The sequence below is a fragment of the Mus musculus genome, chromosome 12 (assembly GCF_000001635.26).
Source record: "Mus musculus strain C57BL/6J chromosome 12, GRCm38.p6 C57BL/6J".
Lineage (NCBI taxonomy): Eukaryota > Metazoa > Chordata > Mammalia > Rodentia > Muridae > Mus > Mus musculus.
The window spans coordinates 91,044,973-91,061,211 of record NC_000078.6 but is presented as its reverse complement, the minus strand read 5'-3'; the positions used below and the strand labels follow the sequence as shown (position 1 = coordinate 91,061,211).

Here is a 16,239-nt window from a genome sequence, read left to right as displayed (position 1 = left end):
GCTTGGTAATAATATTAATGCTCAAATATTATGAAGTCCTTGACTTCATATGGCATTATTAGAAGCCGAATTTAATTCACTTGGTAGGCTCTTCAACTGATAAAGTATTTTATAGTCCATAAAAATCAAATATGCTGAAAGCAATCTGAATCATTTATTATTCCCTCATAATTCAGCCTCTAGACCAGAGGCACATCTTGGTGTCCCACACTTGGCAGTGGCTATGAAGGTCACAGAGGGAATCGCATGCAGGCGGGCGGGGTGTGTGTTGTGGGGGGGGCAGGTGTCACTTTGCATTGCCTCATTCCATTAGGGGTACCGGTGATTGATGAGTGTAAGGGCTCAGCTAGTTCTAATACCCCAAAGCACGGTATTTTTTTACCATCCTGTGATGTCATTTGAGAGTTTCCACCAGTGATCTCAGTGTTTATGTGTCCCCCCTTTTGTACATTTCTGCTTCACTATCAGATAAGCGCCTTGGATTTCAAAGTATACTTTGTTCGTAAATGAATCCCAAAGATCTGTCAAAACTTCCTCACATGTATAGTAGACATTCAGTAAATGTGCATTGAATGAAAAATATTGAACTTCGCATCCCTAACCTAATCTTATCCAAGACTCTGCAAGCAATGGAAGTATAAATATCAGGCCAGTAGTTCTGGGGAAAGTTTCCCACCAGTACATTTATTAATTTCTGGATCTTTCCAGATAGTTCCCAGATATATACTATTTAGTGTTTTAATGAGTACTAATCATTTTCTCTGTTTACACTGAGTTTTCCTCAAAGGGAAACCCCTTCAGCCAAAATACAGCAAGTTGATTTCCCAAATACAAATAAGTGATTACCAAAAGAAAATGTCGGAGTAAGAGCCGCAGCTCGTAGGCAGTGGTATACGGGATTTGTGTGTTTCTTGGGCACTCTGAACGGACTGCGTTGACTGAAGGAGGAGGAGAAAGGGAAAATGAGCTATGATCGGTGCCCTTAAAGAACTTGTAGTCAGATTGAGGCGCCGTGTCACTTGCATATAAGTGAGTTACTGCCGTGCAGTAAAATGCTCTGCTCCGGGGACCTGAGTAGGAGAGAGATGCACAGTGCAGCAGCTGTTACAAAGGAAAGATTGCTAGGATAGATTAGAGCAGCATTGTGTCTGGGCACGTCATAAAAATTACAGGGTTTGTAGTTTGAAGACATGGTGAGGAGGACAGATTTATCTGTGAAGTATGAAGAGTTGGTAGTGTCATGCCAAAGAAAGAGCCAAAGAAGGCATGCCAAGTTGAGGGTGAAATAGAAACGAACATAGGGTTTGTCATGCCAATACTTTTAATACCGTGTATATTATGATTCTCATGTAATCATAAAATGAGCCTCTGTCAAATATGCTTATTTAACTGCTTAATGATGGTGCGAACAGGATATTATAATTGATTCAAAAGAACTGCAGAGAGAGTAGATGGGGGAGGGGAGCACAGGGGAGGGAGGAGAAGAAATGGGAGAGGCAGGGAAGAATAGAGGGAGGAGGAGGCTTGCTGAAGTGAATTGGGTTCTTCCATAGTCAAAAATGAAATCAACTGAAGCTAGACAAAGTGAATCATCTGTAAACAGGGATCATGGGCTGTTGGTGCTGTCCAGGTTGGAGCTTTACAGACTCAGCAGCAGTGTCTGCAGTAGAGATCTGGTGGGGTTAGAGCATCCGGAAGAGCGTGCTCAGCAGAAGCTTCTGAAACACATTTCCAAGCCTTTCATGCTTGCCCGGGAGAGATTCACTGTGGCCTTTGACATAGGTCACAGTTTACAGTAGTAAGAGTTAACACTCAGGGACTGTGACATGCAAGCCAAAGAGTTTGGTGGGAAGCCATCAGAGGTACAAGTGGCTTCCTTTTGAAAACCAGTTTCTACTGGTTGGCACTGGATGCTGAGACATCTTTGGGAGGAAATCTGGCTTTTCTTTGGGCATGAATGTTAGGAGCCAAGGAGTGGTAGATATTTTTTTTAATTCCATAGAGAGCCATTAATGGCTTTTATGTCCATGCCTGTGTTTTGAAATATGGTAAAAAAGGCAGGGTTTAGTCGGCCTGCCCATGGCAGAGTGGTGTGCTGAGACTAGAGAAAGATGGGATGGCAGAGTGGTGTGCTGAGACTGTAGAGAAAGATGGGATGGCAGAGTGGTGTGCTGAGAGTGTAGAGAAAGATGGGAACTTCCTTTAGAAATGTGCTTGAGAAAATGAGAGATTGGGAACAGTCAGTGATGTCACTGTTCCAATAAAGGACTGACAGATTCAGTAAATGGAGGTCAAGGGTAAGAGGAAGAGGAGCGACTAGTGAGTAGGTAAGAAATTGAATGGGAATTCACAGCAACTCACTGTGGAGTGAGTATACATTGAATTTTCACCTACTTTCTGTATCTCCCTTTATTTTTATTTTTAGCAACACCTCGGTTCTTTAGATTCCTGTATTCTGTTACTAAAACTTGGCATGACTGTAATATCTCATACAGCCTCATATGATAGTAGGGATTCATTAAGATAAAATTCCTTTCTGGTAGCGGTTCAAGCATAATGAGTACCTGGAAGGATGGTGCCATGGCCGAATCTAGGAAGCCAGGCTCTTCCTTCTGCCTTCCTCGGTGTACTCCTGTCTGGTCCATCTGTGGTCATTGTGATGGCATTAGATAGAACTAGTTAAAGGAAAAGAACGAGATAAAGGGGTATATACACCTTTTCATGGAATCTGAAAGTTATATACACATGTCTCTTAATGTCCCTGAGCCGAGTCATACATTAGCTCCAAGTTAAAAAAAAAAAAAAAACAAAAAAAAACAAAAAAAAAACAACCATATAAACAAAGGGCATTTGGAATATCAGTGCAACCTTCCAAAGAGCCCACAATTCAAAACATAAATTGTAGTGGGAATTGTAAAATGTATAGAATGGAATGATAATGAAGTATGTCAGATCAGCAGAAGGGTACTTCGTGAGAAATTTAAGTTCTTAGATACTTACATAAAAAAAGAAGAGATGAGAATTCAAATTAAGATAAAGAGGACAATAAACGTAGAGAAAATCTAACCCCCCAAAGTGAGAAGACTAGAATCTAATGAGTGAGAAAGAGGTAACCATGCATGGCTCTGAGGAAGTGGAGCTTGGTGACTTGACCAGCCTGCCTTGGAGCATGTGACCATTGTTATTTGGGGGTCAAGATCTGATCCCAGAAACTGTAGAATTTGAACAGAAAGAGGGGTGCTGCGTCCATTACAATTGGAATGTCAGGGGAAATGACCAAATTCCCAGAAAGTACAGTTCTTAGGCCTGAGAATAAAGATAATGGATAGACCCATGACTGAATTCTTGAAAAATTTCTCCCAAAGGGCAACCAAAGTAGAATAATTTTAGATTAAACTTCCCAAGTATTCCAGAATGAGTTAAGTTTTGTAAAAAGTTTTCCAGAGACAGAAACAGCAGGTGCGCAGCTCATGTTAGGAGCCGCGTGATTTTACTGCAAAACCAGGCAGAGAGTAAATAAAGAAAATGAGTATCGTTTTTATCATTACCATATATATGAAATTAGTGTACCAAGTTATTAGAAAAATTAATTTTTAATGTTTTTATATAGATTTATTTAAAAGTGTAGTCATGAATAAATTGAAATTATTCCTGGTATATAGAGTGCTTAGCATTAGAAAATTCACAAATGTAATTCAACACTGGTAAATTAGGGATGATTTCCTTATGGTGCTGGTCTTCATTAGTAACTATGGGAATGATAAATAACTACAAAGAATCGTCACTTTCATTAATCTGTATATATTATATATATATATATAATCCCCATGGTTTTTGTCCATGATATATTTTCCCCAAAACAAAGAGAATTGAAACATTAGAACCTAGTTTTTTTTTTTTTTTAATGTTTGTTTTCCTTCAAAGTTGTTATTGCCAGCTCTAACAGTGATGTCCAGAGATAATGACTGAGACGCAGTGTGACTTCCTGCTGAGGCAACATGCGAAGCTCTGCCATAGAGTTTCGGTATAGAGAGGACTGCCTTCCCCCATCGTCCTCTGCATGAACATTTTCCACGCTGTGCTGCCTGGACAGGTTGCTCCACCTGCTTGGTCTCCTTTCCAACAGAGCATGCTGCGGACGCTTGAGCGTGCCAGCAGAGGAGGACAGCAAGTGTCCTTGCTATACCTTCCCAAGCCAGGGAGTGAATGGTTAGGAAGCTGGCCACAGTCCTTCAGGTCATCGGGTGCTTTTCAGCTCTTTGCTTCCAATGAAGTCGAAAGGGAATTTAATCAAACTGAGAAATCATCATAATTAATTTTGCATGACAGATCACCATGTAGTAATTGTCATAAAAATAGGGAGACAGTCAAAAGAGTAAGGTTGGTATGAGAACACTGCTTTCGTTTCCTTGTACATTTAAGTGCAGAAAGTTCCTCAAAGATTAAATCTATGTAAATGAAATACAATGGGACCCTGGCTTTTGGAAACAGAATCAGCCTTTAGTCGTGAATACGCAGGCTAGTAGGGCTCAGGGAAGGGGTGCTACCCTCGTCTCAGCAAGTCATACACTTTGATTTCTTTTTCTTTTTATTAATATTTCATATTTAAGAACGTTTCCTAAAATTTCTTACTTATAGTGATAATCTAGCCCACAAAAATTATATGTATCATCCACGTAAAGTTTGTGGTCATCAGAAATTTTAGAATGTTGTTTGTCTCTATACTTGAATGTTTTTATTCCAAAGTATGACATAGTAACAAATATATTAGTATAATACTCTATAAAATTATTAGAGATATAATGGAAAAGGGCAGTGATAAAATTAGTGGTTTTCATGTTTTCTGTGTTTTTAACTTTCTACTTTCTTACCTTTTGGTTTTTAAATTTTTGTTTATTTATTTATATCCCAAATGCTATCCCCCTCTCTCAGTCCTCTCCTCCCACAGTACCTTCCCCCATCCCCCTTCCCCTTCTGCTATGAGAGAGTGGACACCCATCCCCACTCCCCCCATAGCCCCCTACACTGGCACATCAAGTCTCTGCAGGGTTATCTGTGTCCTCTCCCACTGAGGCCAGACAAGACAGACCAATGTGTGTTCTTTGGTTGGTCTCTCAGTCTCTGAGAGCCCCCAAAGGTTTAGGTTAGTTGGCTCTGTTGGTCATCCTATAGAGTCCCTATCTCCTTCAGGGACTTCAGTCTTTACCCCAACTCTTCCATAAGACTCCCAGAGCTCTGCCCAATGTTTGGCTGTGGGTCTGTGCATCTGTTTCTGTCAGCTGCTGGATGGAACCTTTCAGAGGACAGTTATGTCTGCAAGCATAACAGAGTATCATTAATAGTGTCAGGAATTGGTGCTTCATGTTTTCTTCTAATGTTGATCACACCCACCTTCCCCATTCCCCTTCAACACCCCCTGAGGCTGTATCACATTTCCATCTAAACTTTGCCTTTTTTGGTAGGCAAACAAACAAATAAATAAATGCCACCGAGTTCAATTTATGATGCCATTGTATGCATGGGTATGGTCTATCTGCTTAGCATAACCACCACCAATGGCTAGAACCTGAAATGAAAAATGCTGTCCCTCTTCTAGCAGCACTCAGCTTCCAGTGGCTCCTCTTGCTTTCCTACCCCATCATACTGAGGTTTTAAATGGCTTGTTCTGGTGTGAGTAACCACCTGCTATGTGCTCATGGGTGCTTGCCAGCCATTTGGAGCCTAGAAGGCATTTCACTGCTCTCTTCCTCATCCTCCTTTTTTCTTCTTTCCCTTCCCTCTTCCCATGTTGTCCTCCTCTTAAATGGGGAAGGGCAGGGTGGCAGAGACTCCCTGAACACAGCTGAACATTTACAGTCACAATCATGAATTCTGAGCACTTAGACCAGTTACACTTCCTCCACGGACTGCTGCCCACTGCCAGAAGCTCCTCTGACCAAGGTGGAGAAGAGCATAACTATGGGTGTGAACAAAACTCTTTAGAGAGCAGTTTGAACTAGATGCCAGTTTACTGAAACAGCAGCAGTAGACTCCAGCTTAGGGCCCACAGTCTCCCTAGTCATGGGCTTTTGACCAGGTTTACAGCATCAGTTATGAAATCTGTCCTTCGAAGCAGATTTTATATCCAATCAGAAATAGGTTGGTTACTCTCACACACATCATGCCGTTATCACACAACTTGTGTGACAGGTCATTGTTGTAGCATGCAGGATACAGTGAGGGGAAAGACGACTCAGGTCCACCCTCCTAGCACCTGCTTAGTGCTTCCCAGCACTCTGAAAGCTAATCAGGGAGGGGAAAGTTTCCTCATCAGTTTATAGTTGATGTCTCTGAATCCTACAACCCAAGTTGTATTCAGCATTAGAATCTTACAATCTAGTTATGGTAGCAACCAACAGGATGACACTGCCAGCATTGTTTGGATGCTTCCAGGACTTCTGTGATTACTAACTTTTAGGGAGATATTAGATATTCCTGGCTCTGAGATTGTCTTTTAACAACCTCTCTTCTGGGGGCATCATTGTCCGCTTATGCAAGGTGACTTTTTTAAACTCAAAGTTTTCAGTTGTATTCCTAACTGACAACCGAGTGGGTTTTCACAGGAGAAGGCTTTTTCTTACCGTCTTGGTTTTGTGTAAGTTGCTTCCAACCTTTTTATTTCTCCCATTAGTATATGTTAATTATACTTAATAATGGGTCTCATTATGACATTTTCATGCATACATACCTGCCATGTTTTAATAATGTACTGCATTACCCTCTTATCTCCCGCTAATACATGTAATCCCCCTCCTCATTCTAACTACTCTCCTTCCACTTTCGGGTCTTTATTTCTTTTTATGATATTTTCTTTATTTAAATTTCAAATGCTATCCTGAAAGTTCCCTATACCCTTTCCCTGCCCTGCTCCTACCCACCCACTCCCACTTCTTGGCCCTGGCGTTCCCCTGTACTGGGGCATATAAAGTTTGCAATACCAAGAGGCTTCTCTTCCCAGTGATGGCCGACTGGGCCATCTGCTGCTACATATGCAGCTAGAGACACTAGCTCTGGGAGTACAGCTCATATCTTTCGGGTCTTTTTTATGTAGATTTCTTTTCATACAATGTATCCTGATCACAATTTCACCTTCCTCATCTCCTCTCAGATTCTACCAACTCCGCACCCATTTAGCTCCACATCTTCTTTCCCTTTCTCTTTGAAAACCAACAGGCAAAAAAACAAAACAAAACAAACAAACAAACAAACAAAAAAAAAACTCGACATTGGAAACCATCATATATAAGTAAAGACTAGTAAGATTAAAAATAAATGCCAAGACAATCATTATGAGACAAAACAAAACACACAAAAATATATATAAACAAACCAAAACTCCAAAATGCTATTGAGTTCATTTAGTGTCTGCATCTATTGCTGGGTTTGATGCTTGCCCTTAAGTGTGTTTAATATACTCAGTAACACTCCATGGGAAACAAACTAATTCTTCTCTTGCAAGCGATTATTATCAGTTGCATATAGCTTCTCTGTGCATGCGGCCACCATCTCAGAGTTACTATGTGTCTCAGTCTTGTTGTGTCCAGAAGACCTTGTTCCTTGGTGTCCTCTGTCCCCTCTGGCTCTTACAATCTTCCTCTTCCACAGGGATCCCTGAGCCCCAAGGGGAGGGGTTTGGTGGAGACATCCCATTTAAGACTGAGTGTTCCAAGATATCTCACTCTCTGCACGTTGCTAGTTGTGAGTTTTCATATGTTTCCTTGGTATCCAAATGAGTTGCCTTTGGAGTTTTCAGGAACCTGGGCTCCTTGATCAGCTACATCAACTGTTAGCAACTTATATATTCCTGAGAAAGAGCTAAGCTTCATGAGAGCTTCCCTACTTCATGACAAGGTGTTGATGGGCCCAATCTTTTTGTTTGTTTGTTTGTTGTTTGTTTTTTTAGGACCTCTGCTTGCTCTAGTCTGCCCCGCTCACTCTTGTCACCTCTGCTCATTCAGTCCCTTCTCACTCAAGCCCAAAGATTTATTTATTATTATACATAAGTACACTGTAGCTGACTTCAGAAGAGGGCATCAGATCTCATTACAGGTGGTTGTGAACCACTGTGTGGTTGCTAGGATTTGAACTCAGGACCTTTGGAAGAGCAGTCAGTGCTCTTACACACTGAGCCATCTCACCAATCTTGTCCAGACCTTGTACTGTTAATTACAGCTGCTATGACTTCCTATCATTCCTGAAAGACATCATTCCATACCTCTGATCTCTTCTTCTTTCATATCTTGCATTCTTCCTGCCTTCTCTTCCATAATGTTCCCTGAGCCCTGTGGAGAAGGATATTGAAGCCCCATGTTTGGCTGCACATTGAGTAGTCTTCTATCAGTTATATCTTTCTGTAGTCACTGCTGGCCACTGCAACAAGAAACTTCTTTACCAATACGTGAACACAGTTATCAGAAGGCAATGTGACAGCCATATCATGTCCATGTGGAGAACAGCAGCAGCAGTTTGCACACTAGGGCTTATGACCTCCCCATGAGAGTTTGACCAGATTTACAGTTGAATGCCCCTGTGAAGAAGTCCTCAAATCTAGTGAGAAAGCAGTTGGTTACCCTCATAACAGATGCAGCAGTCTTGTATCTATAAGCTCATCTTCTGCATCCATTTGGTATTGTTGCACACAGGTCATCCAGCCGAGCAAGACTCTCAAAAGTCTAAATAGCTCCATATGGAGCACTGTAGGGGCTGCCTCCTAGGGGGGAAACTTTCACACCAAATGTCACTGTGTCCTGAAATCAAGCCTTGCCTAGTTCCGGTAGGCAGTCAACTGCAGCAAAAATTGCCTGCATTGTTTCTCGGCTTCAAGGCCAACAACAGGTAAGATTTCCTTTGATAACTGCTGACTTCTGGGCATAGCTCTAGCTACCTTCACACACCATCTCCAATGTTTAGGTCATCATAGAGAGCTTTTGTTGTCACTCCCTGCTTTTTTTTTCCCAGAATAATTTTCATTTTTAAGCAAGTATAAAACTACACATTACTCAGTGACTCAGCTGATACAAGGTTTGATGCATACGCATAAGCGTCGAGGTGTGCTCTCCTGTACCTGTGAGAACCAATAGCTGACATAGGAAGGGAGGTGGCAAATGGGAAGAGTCCTGGGCATTTCTGTCCAGGCTGTCTAACATCTACTTCCAGGTTCCATGAGAAATTACTTTAAAAAATAAGGGTGGGGTAATTTGAAGATAGCTGGTGTTGCTTTGTGGCTTCACATGTGTGACACACACACACACACACACACACACACACGAATGCTTACAGAGTGTGCACTCACAGTAACATGTACACAGATACTGATACTGAGAAGAAATTCTACTATTGTGGAAACACAACTCTTTGCAATTGCCTGGACTTATCTAAATAATGCTAAAAACCTCTGTATGCGTGTGTGTTGGGGACCTAAATAGTTTAAATAATTACCTTAGAAAGCAATTAAATTTTTGAAAAACCATTGACTGAAAGTAGATTTGCAATTATGAGTTGGCTTAGCATTCAGCCTGTTTCTTGAATACTTAAAACCATCTAATCTATCTTGTTTTTAGATATATAGTTATGAGCTTTAACCTGAAGCTATTCAAAACCATAAACCCCATTGACATCTTGAGAAATATTATTTCTAAAACACCTGTGGCCTTTTAAGCAATTCTGTAAAGACCTTGCTGCTGTTATTAGTGGTACATACTTGAACTACACATATACAAGAGACCTTGAATGTTGGTGTTCAGTCTGTGTTTATACCAGATTCACAGGGTGTGGTTTATGTCCTTTGGGAAGTTATAACATACTGCCACATATGTGTACTCCTCCCTAAAGGTAGCCAGTTGCCAGTTGGTACAGTTTTCTTTCTCTACTCCCCTAAATCATAAAGTAATTATTCATCATGGACGACATTTGTGCAGAACCCCATAGGTTCAGTGGTTGAAGAGCAGGCATCCTTTGTTAACAAAGTGAATTGTGCCCTGGATGCTTGGGAATATATAGTCACCAATGAGTGAATGTTCTTACTCAGTGCCCCTGCTGTGCCCAGGAAACACAGGCCTGAGTATGTGAATCTGAATCAGGCCAGATCACTACTTGTTCCTTATTTCAGGGCCTCCCTTCAGGATTTACAAGGACCCTGCAGCTAAGAGAAAGTTGCCTTTATCTCTTTACAAAGGCCAAAATTGCTGTTTCAAACCCCAAGATGAAGCCATGTTCATTTTTGGTTTTGCCAGGACTATGAGCTTCTCATTGAAGTTGCCTGAGAGGTTCCGTCCAATTGGCTTTTTACCAAATAAAACGCAGTGTGCTCTGTAAGCTTTTGACCCAGAATCAGGTGAAGCTCAGCAGCCTTGGCCGAGCTGCATTGTAAAATTGTGGATTGGTTTGGACTTGACACTTCCTGGGAACCCATTCAAACTGAAACCGGAAAAAGGTTTTGCACAAATCCTGTCCCAGCCTGTCCTGCCAAGGTTCTCACTGCTCCCGCGCTGCTCCACCTTCTGTGCATTCGCATTGAGGGCAGACGGAAATATCTCATGAATCTCTCATGAGGGACCTGGAGGGAAACAATCTAGACATTCTTCTTCGCCCACCTTCTCCCCAAACACAGGAGCCGGGTTCTCGATGTATTAGTATTAAAGCATTTGTCTTTCCCAATAATGGGGTCAACTCCAAAGGGTTAAGCCTCCAGAAGAAGACCACTTACCGTCAAGTACAGCAACATTGCTGGAGCAAGCAGCCCTGTTTATAGTCACACCGATGGCAAGAGGTGATGGTCAAGCCAAAAATATAACATTTCTTCCAGCTTGGGAAAAAAGAAAAAAAAAAGTTTCTTATGGCCTTGTCAGGTTTTTCATACAAGTACAGAGTTGGGGATATGTCATTGAGATACTGCATAGAGAGTGAGGCTTCCCCAGCAAGGAAGGTCGTAGCTGTGTGGAACTGCACTGTGTTTGCAGGTCAGACTGCAGCCTCCCTTCGGATGTTGATGCAGAATTATGCTGCTTGAGGAAATGCCTTGCTTGTGTGTTCTAGTCCAGGGCTGCACACTATCAGTAATGAACTGTATCCTCTGGGTCAAACATGCTTTCTTCCTAGTGTGAAAATAGCAGAAATAGACTTTATAAAGCAAAGTACTAGTATCTTTCTGAAAAACGTAACATGCGTAAGAAATGCCTTCTGTCTTTAAAAGAACATATCTTGGTAAACTTGCAATGTGAGAGATGTGAGCTATTTACTTTAGATCGTAAATCAGCCAGAAAAAAAAAAATATGGCATTACACTTTCAATATGTCATATGTAGGAGTAGTATATCTTATATACTTTTAAATAGGTTCTTAAAAAACTGATTTAGGGCATTTTTATCTAGTGTATGTATTTAAATAAATTACAAGTTTCAGGTGATAATTGCCTTTTTTTCAGTAATGGGTACATATTTGTAAGAATAATACTTGACTAATTGTGAGAATATCTAGGTTCTAGTCATGTTGTCATGACACCTAGGTACGTGATCCTGGGTGAGTTATTAATATTCTCTTTGTGTCATGTGTACTTGGTTTTTGTAATGATTGGGGTGGAGTCAGTAACATTATAGAAGCCCCTTACTCCTATTAGCTAAGTCTAGTACAGCAGGAGTTACATGGTAGGTCTCTGAAATGTCCACCCTGTTAGAATCTGTTGGTTTAATCAGGAAATAATGTGTACTGGATTCTTTCCAAATCCTTACTATGTTCTACCTGCTACATAGGTCATTTGAAGCAGCAACAGCTGACTAGTTTCTTGGCCAGAGACCTCATACTTTTGAAAATGTTCAAACTGGATTGAGTCTTAACTGTCCTTCTGACACATCCTTGGTTTGTACTGGGGTCGTTTGTAGGCCAGAAAACTAATGACTTCCTGAGCAAGGCAAAACCTGGAGTTGTGTCCTAATTAGTGACAATGTTCTTTCCATTCTGCATTCTCTGCTGTGGCTGGTGAGGGTAGATACATTCAGGTGAGGGAACTCTTTAGGTTGTCTTATGACTCACGCAAAGAGAAAGGAAGAATGTTGGTCACTCGTTTCTCCAGAGCTATTGGAAAGAATAGAGAGATATGGGGCTGGCTTCCATATTCAGGGTGTGCCCTAAACTTATTGGTAAACAGAGTTCCACAAAGTGGCTTTGATCTGCATTTGCTTCTTGCTTGTAAATGTTGACACGCCCCTAGACTTCAGTCCCAGTTCTGTCATGAGCTTGTTCTGTTGTATTAAACACCTCAGTTGATCTTTTTTTATTTCATGCATCTACATAACTGCTCTAATACCACTTTCACAAGTGTTCAGAAACTTTGTCTTGGGCTTTTAATAAACTTTGATCTCAGATGAAAGGCTGTAGACAGTATAAATTGTTACTATTAGCATTATTAATATAAATACCCTAGATGTCCTCATGTTAATTATTTAACATTCATGGACGATTTCAACCTATCATTACCCCTAACTGTATTATATTTGAACATCAAACAGTAAAAGCCAAACTATTAAAGTGGCCCTTCCATCATTATCCTCCTGGGTGCTCTTAGTTCTTTTGCTTAACTGGCTTTCTGTGAGTGTTTTTCTGGGGCATTTCAATGATTTTTGTCTAGTAGCTCTCCCTTGTCCATGTGTCCATTATGAAGGCAAATGGAGCAAGTCCCTCCCAGGACAGCTTCATTGCTACCTGACACAAGCAAGATGATGTGTCCAGCAGGTAGACTCACTGACTGCCACATGCTTTCTATGAGGTACTCTCTTCTATTCAGAGCATATATCCTCACTCTGATTCAGAACATATTTTATCCTGTGATACCTCAATGTTCCTATTTGGAAGTTAGTTTTTCCTGCTTGTTTTGGGTGTGTAAGGAGCGCGAGGGCAATGTCAGGCAAAGTCAGGTGGGGCCCAGATATTCATAGAATGCCTGGGATTTGGTACAGGGGAGTTAGAGACTTGATTAGCAATTGTGGCTCTACACACAGCAGCTCACCCAGCCTATCCCAACCCAATCTCTGCTATCGTGCTTGTCCAGATGTCCCACAGGCTGAGATCCTAGGTGGGAAATAGTTTTCTAAATTTTAAAATGTCTGTCACCAGACACAAGAGCAGTATATGAATGGGAAAAGGTTAGCTTATTAACCTGAACAGTTCCATTCAACTCCTGGTTTTGTTACACTCAGTGTCTTGGCATTCTCTAAATCTTACCTCCAAAATTTCAGTGTTAATCGGGACTTAGTTACTTAGTTGTTTTTGTTTTTGTTTTTCTTTTAACAGAAATCCCAGTAGCCATAGTTCTGCACACCCTAGCCTTAGGTTTGGCTCCCCAGATGGTAGTAACACACCACAATGGCTTTCAGTGACTGCTTTGGGCTAGTTTCTTTCCTCTTTAATGGTTTCTCTGATTTTTATCCCTTGGAGCCTGTCATCAGCCTGCCTTCCTTCATTGTCTTCATTCTTCATTGCTGCTCCGTGAGTTTCACTCCTTCTCTGCTGAGCCCATTGTGGTTCCTCTCCTAGGGCCTGTTGACCTGCCACAATACTGCCACCAACATTCTTTGTCATACTCCACTTTTTAAAGTCTCCCATGAACCTTGAGAGCTTAATTTTTAGACTCTTACTGAAATTAAAATTAACATTTGTTTGACCAAACATGAAGAGCCAGTTTGACCAGTCCTATGATTTGTAACACTTTGGATAATATATAAACCCAGCATCTTTAGAAGCCACAGTACCCATGAAGTCCATCAGACTTCTTTAGCCCCCGTAGGAGTAATGTAAGGGGGCTTTCGGGGGGGGGGGGGCATTAAGAGAGAGGCTTGACAGACTCTCATGATAGCAAACTATGAAAGCTTTTCATTGGTGGGTGCCCTGTTAACATTTCATCAAGTCAGTTGCACCTAATCCTGTGTTTTTTCTTTATAATTCCTCTTCTTTTCACTTTTAAAATTATATGAGACTCAAGGCAACATCTCAATGGCAATTATTAAAAATCAAACATTCTAAGATAATACAACCTCCAAAATAGCTAATTTGATACTGATATGTTAAGAAATACTGGTAGGAAAATACTTTAAGCCTTTAGGTTTTTTTTTTAATTCTTCAAAACAGTTTTTTCAATTTAAATATATTTTTATCATATTTTCCCCTCCTTCAAGTCCTTCCAGAGCTTCTTTCCCTCCCTTTCCACCCCACTTTGAGTTCTTTCTCAAAAAAACATACAAACAAAAACCCACACAATAAAACAACAGAAACCTCCCCAAACCAAGGAACCATAATACAGCCACAGCCAAGACAGGGAGAAAACAAAAACAACCAAAAAAAGCACACATCCACACACAAACTCGGGAGTCCATTACATGTTGGTCAACTACTCCTGAATATGAGGCTTATCCTGGAGTGTTTGATATATCCAGTGTCATTCTATTGGAGAAAACTGACTTTCCTTCTCCCAGCATGTATAAGTCACAAACCTTTACCTTAGTAGCTAGGCATTCATTCATTCATTCAATAAAATGCATACTTTCTTTCAAAAACTATAGCATTGAAGTTGGACAAGACAAACCAACAGAAGGAAAAGAGCTCAAGAGAAGGCACAAGAATCAGACACCTACATGTTCACAAACTCAGAAATCCATAAAAACACAAAAGTGGAATACGTAACATATACATTGAGGACCTGATGTATACCTGTGCAGGCCCTGTTCATGCTACTTCAATCTCTGAGTTCATATGAGCTTTGCTCATATTGATTTAGGGGGACTTATTTTCTTAGCATCCTCCATCCCATCTTAGCTGTTACAATCTTCCTGCCTCCTCTTCCACAGGGTTTCCTGAGCTTTGAGGTGAGGAATTTGATGGAGACATCCCATTTAGGGTTCTGTGTTCCAAAAGGTGTGTGTCTCTCTCTCCCTCTCCTTCCCCCTCCCGTCCCCCCCCCCGCTCTCTCTCTTTCTCTGCATTATTTCTGGCTGTGTATTTCTATATTTGTTCCAATCTACTGCAGTAGGAGCCTCTCTGATGATGGCTGAATAAGATGATGATCTAGGAATATAGCAGAATATCATTAAGAGTATTTTGATCACTACATTTTTTTCTTCCTTAAGAGAAGCTGTCTAATTTAGGGTTTTACTTCTGTGAACAGACAGCATGACCAATGCAAGTCTTATAAAAGACATCATTTAATTGGGGTTGGCTTACAGGTTCAGAGGTTCAGTCCAGTATCATCAAGGCGGGGACATGGCAGCATTCAGGCAGGCATGGTTCGGGAGTAGCTGAGAGTTCTACATCTTCATCTGAAAGGCTGCTAGTGGAAGACTAACTTCCAGGTAGCTAGGGTGAGGGTTTTAAACCCATGCCCAAAGTGACACACCTAATCTAACAAGGCCACACCTCCTAATAGGGTCACTCCCTGGGCCAAGCATAAACAAACCATCGCAGAAGCAAAGGTTGTACTTTCTGACACTGCTGTAAACATATCCTTGTACAGCTGGTCTGGGACCAAAGATACCATGGGCCAGGTAGTAACTCTTGGAAACATTTTCAAATAAAATCCTTTATCATCTTTCAGCAAGGTATAAAGAAGATATTATCACCTGTTACAATTATTACATTTATTGAATGCTAGATAACAATCCATACTTACCCCCTGTCTTAGATAGGGTTTCTATTGCTGGGATAAAAGACCATGACCAAAAAAGCAAGTTCAGGAGGAAACATTTTATTCAACTTACACTTCCACATTCCTGATCATTACTAAAGGAAGTCAGGACAGGAATCAAGCAGATCAGGAACCTGTAGGCAAGAGCTGATGCAGAAGCCATGTAGGAGGATGCTTACTGGTTTGCTCCTCATACCTTGTTCAGCCTGCTTTCTCATAAAACCCAACACTACCAGCCTATGGATGGCACTGCCCACAATGGGCTAGGCCCTCCTCCATTGACCACTAATGGAGAAAATGTCTTATAGCTCGATCTCATGGAGGGATTTCCTCAACAGAGGCTCCTTCCTCTCTGATGTCTAGCTTGAGTCAAATGGACACACAAAACAAGCCATACATCCTGCCCCCAATAATGACCAAGAAAAGGAAACTGACAAAGGAAGACATTTTCCCAGAAACTCAGAAGATATAATACAAGTATAGTTAGCCTCAGACTCTGATGATCGTGATTGCATAAGCAAAAAGTCAAGTGAC

General features: G+C 41.1%; 1 protein-coding gene and 1 long non-coding RNA gene across 9 annotated transcripts in view; one reads left to right on the top strand and one right to left on the bottom strand.

Moving 5' to 3' along the window:
- The window catches only part of Cep128 (centrosomal protein 128), a 385,966-nt gene that overhangs the window by 323,244 nt on the left and 46,483 nt on the right, over nt 1–16,239 (top strand). The window lies entirely within an intron of this gene.
- Nucleotides 4,576–15,364, bottom strand: 5430427M07Rik (RIKEN cDNA 5430427M07 gene). The gene is made up of 4 exons (NR_045858.1): nt 15,246–15,364; nt 10,745–10,843; nt 8,255–8,321; nt 4,576–5,313 (listed from the first exon to the last, which is right to left on the bottom strand). It is a non-coding gene; the product is annotated as an RIKEN cDNA 5430427M07 gene (long non-coding RNA).